The sequence below is a fragment of the Furipterus horrens genome, unplaced genomic scaffold (genome assembly GCF_987537825.1).
Source record: "Furipterus horrens unplaced genomic scaffold, mFurHor1.1.pri manual_scaffold_5, whole genome shotgun sequence".
Lineage (NCBI taxonomy): Eukaryota > Metazoa > Chordata > Mammalia > Chiroptera > Furipteridae > Furipterus > Furipterus horrens.
In genome coordinates this window covers 188,358,808-188,373,249 of record NW_028327175.1, presented here as the reverse complement: position 1 = coordinate 188,373,249, position 14,442 = coordinate 188,358,808, and the positions used below count along the sequence as shown (strand labels likewise).

The 14,442-nt window shown below is 43.6% G+C and overlaps 1 protein-coding gene and 1 long non-coding RNA gene across 2 annotated transcripts in view; both read right to left on the bottom strand.

Moving 5' to 3' along the window:
• RBM20 (RNA binding motif protein 20) overlaps positions 1–14,442 on the bottom strand; it is a 180,255-nt gene that overhangs the window by 123,917 nt on the left and 41,896 nt on the right. The gene's annotated exons all lie outside the window — the stretch shown is intronic.
• On the bottom strand, positions 4,777–12,382 carry LOC150010633 (uncharacterized). Its single transcript, XR_016511411.1, has 3 exons — positions 12,266–12,382; positions 5,815–5,929; positions 4,777–5,729 (listed from the first exon to the last, which is right to left on the bottom strand). It is a non-coding gene; the product is annotated as an uncharacterized LOC150010633 (long non-coding RNA).

The following is a 14,442-nucleotide window of genomic DNA, read 5'->3' as shown; positions in this document are numbered from 1 at the left end:
CTTTGCCCAAAAGCAACACATGTCTGACCTACTGTGGAAGAGTGAGAGGAGCATTTAAAACAAGAAACACAACAATTGATAGCCAAATATTTAAAATGACATCAGACTCCATTAATGCCTCATGTAAAACTGGATGCCAGGCCCGGATAACCTGGATAACCCCCAACTTTACAAACACTGAATGTTTTTTGCCACAAATAGTACCACCTACTCTCAGCCACACTCATTCCTGGCCATTTCTCGATCTGAGCTAACCATTCTCTGACCGACCCCAGGAATGGGAACCCCAGAGCCCAAACTCCTCAAAGCTACCTGTCCAAATCAGAATACCTTGTCAGAATCAGAATGAGCTGCTCCTCTTTTATTTTATTAATTTTAAAGATTTTATTTATTTATATTTTTTAGAGGGAGGGGACGGGAGGGAGAGAAACATCAATGTGTGTTGCCACTTGCATGCCCCCAGCTGGGGACCTGGCCCACAACGCAGGCACGTGCCCTGACTGGGAATCTAACCAGTGACCTTTTGGTTCACAGGCCCACACCAGCCAGGGAAGCTGATCCTCATTTTCTTTTTTTTATAGTATATTTTATTGATTATGCTGTTACAGTTGTCCCAATTTTTCCACTTTGCTCCCCTCTGCCCAGCAATCCCTCCCCCCTTAGTTCATGTCCATGGGTCGTGCATATAAGTTCTTTAGCTTCACCCTTGCCTATATTATTTTTAACTTTCCCCTATCTATTCTTGTTAACAACAAATAAAGGGAGCTTATCTTAAACCTGCATTGTTCCCTGCCCCCTGCCCACCTCCTGCCAATTACAAAAATAATTCTTGCTTGCTGCAGAAACTCGAATTCAGAGCTATAAAACTGAAAAAGTGAAAATCTTCTGAAACTCAGTCTCTTGCAGTAGCCACTATTAATGAGTTATTATCTAGCAAAAATCTATGAGACCTATGTATTTGAATAGATATCACTGAATAAACGGGATTTTAGTTTTATATCGTTTCTAACAAAATTAAAACACTGACTTACTCAATATAGTGCTTGCCTAAATAAAAGGTCATATGACAGTCCTCACAAATTCAGGTAGAGAGAAAAAAAGGCCAACAAATGTCTAGTTTGTTAATCTGGAAATTCAAAAGCCCTAAACCAGTTGGAACTGAATTACCAGGTCGCCAATATGCAGAACCAACTACATAACTTGGGGAGCTCAGTGCAAAATGAAAACGTGAAGCCCTTTGTTCAGAAAGTTTTAAGAATTTCAAAATGGTGACAACAGAGCATTAAACTAACATGGGTCCTTCTAGGCACGGGGCCCTGTGTGACTGCACAGGTCACACGCCCCGGAAGCTGGCCCTGCCTGTATACATCCATTTAACCGTATGATTACCAAGTGTTTGCTGTGCATTTTTAAGGCTTCAAATCTACCATGTTTGCCTTGAGACCATGCATTACATTTTCTAAAAATGTATAGCTTTCTCTAAGCAATACATTGGCAGGATGATAAGAAGGCCAGGAGAAATGTTAAAAACAGTATATTTTTTACTTCATCTTGATTAAGTTGTATGTTTTCTGATGTACTTTCCAGTTGAAATGAATTAGCTATGCAGATAGTGTTGTAGGAATACAGAACATTCAAGAATAAAAACTTAAGCTCCATTTCACATCCAAAAATCTACATCTGAGATTATTTACAACGTAAGATAGTTTCCTAGGATAAATTTTGTAATACAGTTTATTTCTTTTTTTTTTTTAATAACAAACTATGTGCTTTCTTTCCTGTCCTCCAATAAGCCATCACTAAATAGACTTCCCTTAAAAGTAAAGGCAAAGAAAACCTATCACTTGGCAGATCAAACTGTATAAAATTAAGAATTCTCTTTAGCGCCTTTAAAGTACAAAAGGCTCATTTTACAACAACAACAAAAAAAAAAAAACCCTGCAACATAAAGTAGTCTTCCTAGTGCCTCCCTGGGTCATTTAAACATGTTTCTATGTTTAACATGAGCTGGTTAATGTATAAGAATAGTCTGATCTTTAATACATGAGAAGAATACCAAGGATTCCTACTAAGCTACTATAAAAGGCCAGCAAAAGCCAGCAAAAGGTCTGAACCACATTCCTGGGCAATTATCAGTATGAGGAGGAGGTAAAAAAAGAGGGAAAATTGTTTTGCAAAAGGCTGAGACGATAACCAAGCCTCTTCCATTAGGAGAAACAGCTGCAGAACCTCTTCTGTCCGAAGCAAAGGACAATCATTTTGTTCTTGAGGGTTGTCCTTCTGATAGACAAGCTGACCACACTGGCCTGAAATTCCCCACCCTCTCAGCCAGCCAATTACAAAAATAATTCCTGCTTGTTTAAGAAATTCGAATTCAGGAGAGGCCAGGATAGCTCTCCTTACCTCAGCCGGCATTCCAATGGACGCATCTCAGAACCTGGGGAATTTGTTCAAGCTTCCTTTGGGGGTTCAGGGTCGTCCCTCAATGCATGCTGCTTAAACAGAACTGCTGCTTTGCCTGAGGTCAGAGAGGATGCCAAGGGTGGCAACTTTAACTGGTCGGGCTGAGCATTTCTCAGGGCCCAGGGCTGGTGGCTCCTTCTGATGGAGAGAGGAACACTACTCGCATTTCCTCCAGGCCCTCTGTGCAGATTGTGTTATGAACTAACAAAAGCTTACCATTTTGCAGATAAGGAAGCCCACTACGCTAGGGAGGTCACTTGCTCAGTCACAGGACCACCAACAGGCAAGGCTGGGCTTCAAATTCAAGTCAACCGACCTCCCCAACCCCCTGCTTTTCATCAGTGGCAACACTCAGGGCAGGCCAGAAGGCAGGGCTTTGTCTCCCAAGAATCTCAGGGCTGGGTGGAAAAGGTGAAGGGACTAAGCAAAAAACAAACAAACAAACAAGCAAAAAACTCATAGAAACAGACAACAGAATGGTGATTACCAGAGGGAAAGGGGAGTAGGGGGTCAGGCAGGAGAGGGTGAAGGGGGGATAAAAGGTGATGGAAGGAGACGTGGGGTGGTGAACACACAGTCTATAGATGATGTGTTATAGAACTGTACACCAGAAACCTATCTATTTTTATTAACCAATATCACCCCAATAACTTCAATAAAATAAAATCAATTAATTAATTAATTAAATCCACTCAAAGTTATCTGCTTTTCCTTATCACCAAGCATCAGCAATTTCTAAACAATGTCAGTGAGAAGTAATTCCTCCTCAAAAACAACTATTTTGTTGGCTTAAGTCCTAAAGAATTCCTGTGGTTACTGTTGTGGTTGAATAATAATATATATGTAAGCTTCAAATTAGCATTTTGCATTACCTATCCTTTGATAAATATTATATTTACATGAAAGGTAATTTGAAGCACTCCTGGCTTTGACACATGCAACCTCAGACTTCTACTGATTTCAAAAAGAAATTCATAACAGCTCAGAATATTTTCATTCCACTTCAGACACAGTTCCTGTCTCCAGTCCCTGCAGTACTATATACTCCACTGTTTAAACAGATTTAAAATAAACAGTGATAGCAGTGATTGTAAAACCAAAACCACAGAACTCAAGTTACTTCTATTCAGTCACCCTGTGACTACTTGGACATTTTATTTGTGTGTCAAATTTAAAACAGTAAAACAGCAAACAACAAGCTGCAAGATATAATTTTGCTTGGTAAGCATGACTTTTAATTCAGAGGTGAGATATTTTACTAAATTTAATAAGTATCTTTAAAACAAGTGTATTCTTTTTCAATTCTTCATTGTTTACAAACTAAAAAGAAAAATCAAGAAAATAATGACTGCTTCATTACACGGTTTTTACCAAAAATAGTTTTGTCATTCAGAGGATAGGAATGTGAAAAATTATCTGCTCCAGGTGTCAAACATACTACGTGAGTTTTCACTGCACCCCAGTAAACTGACCCCAATGCGCAGAAAGAACCAGCACCCTATGAGGACCTGGGAAAACCAGCATGTGACCAGGCCAGCAGACCAGCTCTTCATCCACAAGAGTGAAACGTTCAATCCATCTGGCTTCCCAGCCAAGCCATGCTTCAGTTCTTTTCTTGCAAGTTAAGAACACCCTTACGAAGGAATTTAGGGTTCTACAATGGTCCTTACCTTTGACCCAAGGCACATACTCCATGCAAAATTGATGCTTTTCTTCAAATTCAAATAATTCCAAATTCTTCTCCAATACAAAAGACGATCAAATTCCCAATCTCAGGCACTGGTGGCACCAATATTGATGACCCTTTCTCAAACCTCCACTCTCTCCCCCTGCCACCCCTCCCACCCAACTGTCTCTGGGCTTTTTCAGGCCTTCTATAATCTGGCAGCACACCATCTATGTCAGATCTTATTGGCAACTACTCAATTTCCAGACCCAGGATGCAACATTTCTCTAAGACATGAACCATCACCACACCATCTGAATCTCCTTTCTTCACTAACCTCTTAACATAGTCCTGGATACATCATGAAAGCCAGTGGCCCCCTTAAATTTATTTAACAAGTACTAAAACAATACTTACTATAAGTCAAAGAATTGAATATAAGCTTATTGTTGAGAGGTACAAATTTAAATAACAAAGTGTAATACCTGTTACAGTAGTAAACCTAAACATGCAATTACCACACAACCCAACAATCGCACTCTTGGGCATTTATCTCAGAGAAAGAAAACTTATGTTCACTCAGGTACCTGTACACCAATGTTCATAGCAGCTTTATTTGTAATACCAAAAACTGGGAAAAGCCTGCATGTCCTCCATCAGGTAAATGGTTAAACAAACAATGGTGCATACATACCATGGAATACTATTCGGCAAGAAAAAGGAATGAACTACTAATACACTCAACAACTTGGGTAGGTCTCCAGGAAGTTATGCTGAGTGAGTAAGACCAATCCCAAAAAGGTTGCAAACTGTATGATTCCATTTATATGACACTTTTAAATGATAAAATTTTAGAAATGGAGAACAGATTAGTCATCGCCAGGGGTTGCCCAGAAAGGAGGGGTATGGATATAGTTATAAAAGGGCAACAGGAGGGACCCTTGGGAGGCTGAAACTGTTTACTGTCTTGACTGTAGTGGTGGAAACATGAACCTACACCTGTAATTAAACTGCATACACACAGACAAACGAGTACACCTAACACTGGGTGGATTGTATCAATGTTAATACCCTGGCTGCCATATTGTACTACACTTTTGCAAAATGTTATCAATGGGGGAAACTAGATAAATGGAAGATGACGTGGGAACTCTGTATTATTTCTTACAACTGCATTTGAATCTATAATGATGTCAACAAAAATTTCAGTTAGAAGAGTAGTACGCCAACAAAAATATCTCCAACCAGTAAGATTTATTTACTTAACAAACTCTTATATAGTGCTTACCAATTGCCAGGTCACATTTTAAGCAATTAAATGTTAACTCACTGAATCCTCTGAATAACAATATGTGGCATGTAGTACTATTATTCCCATTTTACAGAAGAAGAAACTGAAGTACAGATTTCAAATAACTTGTCCAAGAGACACACAGCAAGTAAATTAACAGATGGAGTCTGATTCTAAGAAAGGCCATCTAGATCCAGAAGTCTCCCCTTTGAAATCTCTGCATTTCACTCTTGATGGCTGAGGGCTGTTCAAGCAGACCGGATCCTGAATCCACACAGTGGATCTTCTCGAAGATTGCCAGAGAGCCAGCTGAAGGTACAACACACGCTTCAGATCATAAAGCCAATCATAAACTTCACATGCCGTCAACTTTAAAGGAAGCAAACAGACTTACTGGATTCTGACGAAAACCCTCCCCCTGGATGGGACGGCGAACACTTCCAACACTTAAGAGCAACTTGCCACGGAGTAAAGTGGGCCCTCCCTTTTGTCACCATTGCTAGCAGAGGCTGGAAAACGGAGAAAAGAGTTGGGCACATTTGGGAGCACATTTCAGAGAGGAAGGGTGTGGAGCCCTAAAAAGCACAATGCATCTGGGAGCAGATGAAAGGGGAAAACTGAGACCAGACCGTGTAATTGCGTCACGCTTCACACGCCCCTGCCCCAGCTCGGCTGCTCTACCGCCGGAGCACCGTATCTTCTCTGGCACTCTCGGAATGGCTCCCATTAGCTTCTCGTCTTATCTGCCTCTTATCCCCACAGCCTCTTACAAATGCTGGCCAATGCTGGCCCTGGGGATTGAAACCCAGAACCTATGTGGCATTCCAGAGTTGTAGGCCTATAGCAAGGCAATCTGGCTTAGAAGATTTTCAGATAATCAAGTGGGGAGGCAGGAATGTCACGGCCCTGTGGGTGGACATGGGACATTCATCAAAAAGACAAGTACCATGAAGCCACAGTCTGCCTTTCCCATTGGAGTGGGGTAGAGCTGGGATGCTTGCATGTATGTGCATCTGCATGTGTACAGACCAAAGTTATTTTAGCAGAGAAATAATTTCCCAAGGCTTAATGCTAGAAAGGTCCAAAAGAGTGCTAGACCCAAAGCTTTCACAAGACAAACTCCCAACCAGAGGGCGCTGCAACTTAATACTAATCATCAGAGCTCGGGCTCCATTTCCACTGGCTAACTGATGGGAACAGCATGTTACGCATGGTCCAGGCTGATACGCTGCACCATTCGGGGGAAAAAGGAAATGGGTACCAGGGAGTAGGGGCCAGACTTTATGACACGCAGACCCCAGAGATATTGCAGGTTTGGTTCCAGGCTACCGCATTAAAGCGAGTCATAATCTTTATGATGGTGGAGGGTCTCACCTTCAATTTGTAAAACAAAACAAAACAGCGCAACATCTGTGGAGTACAACAACATGAGATATGTCTGTAGTTTCAAGGCAGGAGCTCGTAGAGACTCTCTGTCAAGCCTTGGCACATCAGTTGATAAAAATTAAGCCCAATCATGGACTCTGGACTGGAAGAAACTCGGTATCAATAAACTTCTTCACATTCTGTAATTTTAAGAAAGAACCATGGTGAGGGAATGCCGTTGGGAATGGTCAAAAGGAAAATGGGAGTCCCAGCTCACTCTGTCACAGATAACCCCAAATGACTCAGGTCTGTGCGTCAGTTTTCACACTGAAACAGGATTTCCTTTGCAAAAAGGACCTGAAAAATTCTGATCCCAGATGAGAGGTAAACAAAGAGACTGACATTGCCTGCCCTCCACCTGCACTTCTCATTCTGGCGGCCGGCGTGAAAACGCATGAGACCTGGCGCCTGTGTGAGCCACGCTGTGCAGAGGAGAGCATCACCGGGCGTGGCGAGGCGGAGGCATGGAAAGACCCTGGTGCCTTAGGACCCCGCTGACCCATTGAACCAGCCCTGGGCCACCTGCCTCCAGACCTCTCGTTGAGTAGATGATAAGCGTCCTGCTGGTTTCAGCCATGTTTGTTCGGTTTTCTGTTGGCAGCCAAACATTTCTTTGTTGGTACAACCCCATCCCCATAATCCCCATAATGATTTTGCTCTACAGTTGTATGATAGTTGCCAGTGTTGCCTTTCCTATCTGACCCAAGGCTGAAGCTTGGATGAAACATGAAGGTCTCTTTGTCCTGGTATCCAAATCCGAAGCCCCCAAAATAACAGAATATAACACCTACAAACCCAGCCTGCCTTGTCACCTGGAAATCTGAGGTCAGTGCCAAAGGTGCAATAGATGAACACAAAGACACAGAAAGAGTGTGGGGGGAGCAGGGTCGGGAGAAGGGGATGTATAAAAGGGAACAAAAGAAATAGAAAACACCTGCCCTTTAAGAATGAGTTATTTTTTTTAAGAGACGTCCTCATGCTTTTCAAAATCAGCACGCTCTGAGTAAGAAGCCACTTTGTGCCTGATGCCGTCATCACGTGGCTCTGGAAAGGCTAAGTCCCATCAGCGGAGTCCTTTGGCCACATGGTGTAGACATGTGGATGACCGATGGGCTTCTTGCACTGGCTATGCATGACTTGGCGAAGCAAAACATATTTTATATTAGCTTAGGTCCTGACATTCTATCATGTTCCCTGTCAAGAGGCCAAGTAGTTGCTGGAACCCTGCACACCAAGTGGCATATAACAGAACCCTAGCAAAGAGGAGAGCTCTTTGCCAAATACCCTTAAGTTAAAGACTCTTCTTACCTCTCCCACCTCCACTGCAATGCTCTGGTCAGCTGGGCTAGGGGCAGAAGTCCACTAAGGAAAGGTCACCGTCCTTTGCCAACATCTGAGGTACTTTTCAAAGAGGAATGTTACAAGGTGTGGGGCTGTTTGCAGTTGGGCTACCTTTAGCTGTGTGCATCACTGAGTCAGGAAGAAAAGTGAGACAGAGCAGGCAGCACAGGCTGGCTGGACCATGGCAGAGGCTGAGAGAATGGCCATCAAAATGACACTTTCCTGTTCCAGCCACATGCCATCTTCAGTGAGCCTTCTCCTGCCACCCCAAGGGACATCTGTCAGGCTGTAAGCGGAGAACCTCAAACGCCACCTCACATGACACTGCCCAGAATGCCTGTGACCGGGTGGCTGGAGTGTCTGTGCCCTCCTTGAAGGGTGTCAACGTTTTCACAAGGACGCTAGGTCCTCGCAGACAGGCAGGATCCCTGCTAGACAACTGCCAGTGAGGGCAGCTCCCGGTAAGGAGGCTGGCACTTCTGTCAAGCACTTCCCTCTCCACCCCCCGCCCCCGGGCACAGCCATCTGCAGCCTCTTCGGTATGTACTAGGCGCCTGCTGTATGCTCAGCACCAGGCAGGGCAGTAACGGAGTGATGTCAGGAGAGAACAGGCAAAGCCTCAGCCCTTAGGACGTGCCGTGTTGGGGAACCAAGGACAGAGTGGATTGCTGGTGGTGTGGGGACTCCACCGCTAGGTGCGCAGAGGAGGGAGGTCACCAGGGAAAGTCATGCTCAGTGAAGACTTTTCAGAAGAGGTGAGACTTGAACGAAAGTTGAAGGGAGGGCTGAGGACCAGACAGATGTGGGGAAAGAGAGAGGGGGAAGGTGAGGGCAGAAGTGTGACTGTTATAAGAAACAAGGGGGGATCAGAGACCAGGAAGCAGCCAGCTCGGTGGCATCCGAGGGGTAGTGAGAAGTGAATCCACAGACAGGCAGGGCCACATGTGGGTGGGGTTAATGCATGGCAAGCTAACAACTCGCTGTCTCTCTGCTCCTGAACACCTGTGTTCCCAACATCTGGTGAGTGCCTTGTTCATGGTCAACACTCATTAAACACCGATGCGTGAACAAATACAATGATTCAGCACCCTCAGCCATGCTATGGGCCACAAACTGAAACACAAAACAACACTTAAAAGCAGGGATTGCACACTTGAATGCCCACAGAGACAAGCAGGTTAACAGAAGTACAGCTGGCCAGGAGTCAGCGATGAGCAGAGGGGACTCCTAAAGGGCAGATGCCCCGTCTTCAGGAGGGGACAGTCCTACCCAACTGCAGCTCACCAAGCAAGGTACATGCACCCAGTGTTGCCAGACCTTTTGATTTTTATGTGAAATCCCCCAATTTTTAAATAATAGCAATAAATTCAAACCAAAACACATCATTTGGAGCCATACTCAGCCTGCTAGTGACCTTTAGCTACCAGAATAAAATTTTTGTTCAAGAGGTTTATAGTCTAAAAAAAAGTCCCCAAGAAGAACTAAACTATGATGACAGAGGTAAGAACGGGGTTTCCTTTGCTGGCAGGGGCCTGTGGACTAGAAGGGATACATACAGGGAGCCTTTCAAGAAGTCGGAAACGTCCCATATTTTGATTTGGGTGATGGTTATAAGAATGAGGGCAAATCTACAACTTCACTCAGCTGCAAACCTAAAAGTTATCCACTTTACTATATGCAGGCAGTAACTCAATTTAAAAAGTAAAATGACAAGTTTGGCGTCCCCAAAAGCTGAATAAAGGACTCTCTAGAGTGTCCTTTCAGTAACACCACCCCTTCTGCCTGAAAGTCTCTTCTGCACCTTCCTCTTCGCACCCTGCTGCCACCCTGATTACCCTATGAGAGGTGACCTGGGCAGCACCTCCTCCAGGAAGCCCCTTCTACCCACCCCAATGCACGTCTGAGCTGGGCCCACAGCCCAGTGAGTGAGACTTTCAGCTGGCCTAGCACTCATCACTTCCTTGTCTGCCTCCCTCAGAGTGCCCGGGGTCCTGGGGACAGAGATTGTAGCACACGGTGGGCATCCAGTAAGTGTCTGACCCCACGGCTCATCCCCCTCCTGGCAATCAGCCTTCTGCCCCACCCCAACTCTATTTTCCTAGAAGAGACTGGGCAGAAAGTCTGGAAACATGAGATCTGAAGGAAAACGCTAGGGCACTAGCTGCATCCTGAGTGAGAAGCTTGGGGCCAGGGGCAGAGAGCGGTGGAGAAATAAACGCGCATGAAGGATTTGAAATCTGGTTCCCTTTACAACCAGCTCTGGTGACTTTTTCCTGAGAGACAGGAAGTGGGTGTAGGATTCTTAAATCCCAACCCTGCTTGAAGCCAGTGGTGCCAGACTTTAGTGGGCATCAGAATCACCGGAGGGTTTGTTAAAAACAGATTCCTGGGCCCGCCCCAGATATACGGACCAGCAGGTCAGGAGCAGGGCCTGAGAATCTTCATTCCTAACCAACTCCCAGCGGATGCTGCTGGTCCAGGGACCTCCTCATGAATGGGACCAGACCAGACAAGCCCACAGCTAGGAAGCTGGACAAAGCATCATGATGCATCAGTGTTCTTTCAGTGGCTCATTTAACAACGTTTTATGAAATCTCTACCATGTGCAAAGCCAGGTCGGTGATGCAGACATAATGAGAATGAGGAGCTGTGTTCTTTCTCCTTTGGTCACCAGAAAATGGATTGCTACTCCGCAGTGTCCTTCACAGGATTTGCTGTTGAAGCAGAAAAGGACACCACCTTTCAGCCACTCCCAAGTGCTCAAATGGGCTCAGGTTCAAATTCCTGACTCAGAGAATAAAGTTTTCAAGGTCCACTCCCATCAGCAAACTTGTCTGTTTCCCCAAATGTCTCCAACTGAAAGAGTGGTTTTCTTGAGTTGCCCTTCAACATATCACCTCCTTCATTTAACCACAACAAGGGTGGGTTGTAGATTTCTGTTCTCGGGGCTGGGCAAGAAGACGGATGAATTTCCCTGGAGATCAAGCCAGCAAAAAGGGTCTTCAGAAAAGTCAGAAAGCAGAGGCAGCTTTCCAGCAGACAGGCAAGCACATGGCTCTGAAATAGCACCCTGTCCCTGTCCCAGGCAGGAACTGCCTTCTGACATATTCAGTTACGAGTGAGTGCCTGGGCATTAAATCTAAATGGCCCACGATATGGAATGCTCAGGAGGCATGCAGTCGGATTATTTATGCCCTCTGCACCTGTGGAAGCTGAGGTTTAATTATTTATATCGTGTTAAATTTCCAATCCTGGGCTTCCAGTCTGCAGATGAATAAAGCACCTCAGTTAAACTGCGAGGGACTTTCGGTCACAACTCAGCAGGGGCCGGAAAAGTGAGCAATTTCAGTGCCCTGGGATATTATCTCACTCTCTACTAAGGATGTCCTAAGAAATTCAATCATGTGTGGAGAGCAGTGGAAACCCTTTGAAGCGACAACACCTGCACAATTCAATTCTGTTCTCTCAATGAAAATGTAACTCAAGAGGTAAAGGCACAACCTTTGAACCATGGACATGATGCTCTGTTAGAATAACTCCCCCAACACATGTCTGACTTGTTAGGAGGCCACCGGCCAGCCTTACTCCAATTCCTTGGGTAGTGTTTTTCAACATTGTAGGAACATTCACATTAAACACCAGTCAGCTTGTCGTGGTGCCTGATTAAAATGCAATGCTAAGGTACATTCTAACAAGAACGAGTTCCCCGTCTGTGTTAAGAGCCAGTTTGCTGTTGTTGAAAATCCTATGGCTTGGAAGTTACTATTTTAACCCAAACCATCACCAGCTCTTTGTTTCAAGCAGAGCTACTTAGAATTCAAACTTCAACTCTTCTCTTGTCCGTCTCCCCCGGCATTAGGAGCTTGAGTCCAATCTCCTGCTGCAATGAAATGATCAGATTCCATTTTGTCACAATTTCCTCTGTAGAGAGAGTATCACCTTCCACATACAATTCTGGAAGGCTTCCAAGGCCCGGCACCAGTGTACCTACTGCTTCATCACAGCCCCCTTCCCCTAAAAGAGAGCTGCTCAAGCTGCCGATATAAGGGCCAACCCAGCCCCAAAGAAGATGACAGTACCTGGGACCGGAGTCACTCCATTAATAGGGACAAGACGAAAAGGTCCGACATTTTGAGTAGTAGAATCATCTTCTTTTTGCAGACCAGCTGCCTTCTGGTTTGGATGCCATGCCTAGGTTCTCCCAACGCACAGGAAGTTGTCTGCTTTGTGCGCTTCTGCATTTTGCGTCATTGGGTATCTATTGTTACAACAGTGTCCGGCACAAGGCGGGTGCTCAATAAATAACTGTTGAATGAATGACTCTCTACCAGAAAACACCCACCCTGCGGATCAGGGGAAAGTCACAAAGCTCGTGTACACAGATGGGGGTTGCTTCTGTTGACTCTGAACCAGTTGCTGAAAAGAAACCTGAGAAATTTAAACTTGAGCCAAATATATCACTGGTTCATTCTGTTGTAGTAATTAAATGGGCTAAAGACCATATAAAAACAAAGTCAGTTTACAAGAGTAAGAATAATTGTCAGTTGATAAAATTTCATAGAAGCCCTGTATCTAAACTATAAGTAACTAGTATGTTAAAAACTTTTTCTATATAGCCTCACGATCTTCTAATATTTTAATTCCAGTTGACATACAATATATTAGTTTCAGGTGTACAACACAGTGACTAGACATTTATATAATTTAGGAAGGGATCACCCTGAAAAGTCTAGTACCCACCTGACACATACATGGTTATTATAATGTTATTGCCTATATTTCCTATGCTATACTCTATATCCCCGTGACTGTTTTTATAAGTAGCAATTTGTACTCTTAATCCCTTCCTTTTTCTCACCTGTCCCCCCAATCCCCCTCCCATTTGGCAACCACAGCCTGATAATCTTATATATACTTTCCCACTTTTAATGGGTCAGAAGACACACAGTAAAATATTTTACTAAATGTTTGACAAAATAGAATACATATCAACATAATATATACAAATAAAACCCTGTTTGATACTTTACTTGTAAAGAAATACCATGCCATTTAAAATGAGTTTCACTCTTAGACAAGAAAGTAATAAAGTTAAACAGACAGAAGTATTTTGCCAACAGATGAGTTTTAAGATGGCCATGGTTGACATGGTCAAATGCCTCTGACACACATTTTGCCAAAACTGATCCATGAAGAAACAGAAAAGCTGAGAAAACCTACAACAAATAAGGAGATTGAACCACTAATAAAAAATCTCCCAACAAAGAAAATTCAGATGACTTCATTGGTGAATTCTACCAAAGACTTAAGGAATTAACACCCATCATTCTCAAACTCTCCCAAAAAAGTTAATGAGGAGGGAACCCTCCCTAACTCATTCCATGAGGCCAGCATAACTCTGACACCAAAAACGCAACAAGAAAACTACAGGTCAATATACCCTATGAATACTGATACAAAATCATCAAGAAGTACTGGCACACTGAATTCAGTAGTATATTTAAATAATTATACACCGTGACCAAGTGGCATTTATTCCTAGAATGCAAGAATGATTCCCCATACAAGTCAATCAATGTAATACACTGCAATAACAGAATACAGAGGGGAAAAAACACTACGATGAGAGGGAAGTCTGGCCTAACATGACCAGGTTCTTGATTTTCAAGAGGAGCTAGAATTCTGGATTTCCTTCTCCCTGAGTCCTCAGTAGCACTTACTAGCTGACATTCTATTATCTGTGCATGTGCCTTTCTGTTCATGTCTGTCTCCCAGAAGCTAAGCTCCATGAGGGCTCCATGTTCATCTCTGTCTCCCCAGGGCTTGAGCAGACTTCAATCAACATGTGCTGAACCAAGAGGGTCGGGCTGGATGACAGACCCTTGTGGAGATGGGAATGTTCTGCATCTTGCTGTATCAATGGTGATATCCTGGTTGTGATAATGAACTATAGATTTCAAGATGTTACTCTTGGGGAAAATTGGGTAAAGGATACACAGTATCTCTATTATTTTATACAACTGCATGTTAACCAATAATGATTTCAAAATTAAAAGTTTAATTTTAAAAACCTTACGGACAAAAATTTAAGCAAGCAAATAAATGTCTAAGAGATATTCTACAAAATACCTGGCCAGTATTCTTTTTATTTCCACTTTTATTGAGAAAAAAATTGACATATATCAATGTATAAGTTTAAGGTACATAGCATGATGGTTTGATTTATATACGAGGTCTGTCCAGGAAAAGTCCAGAC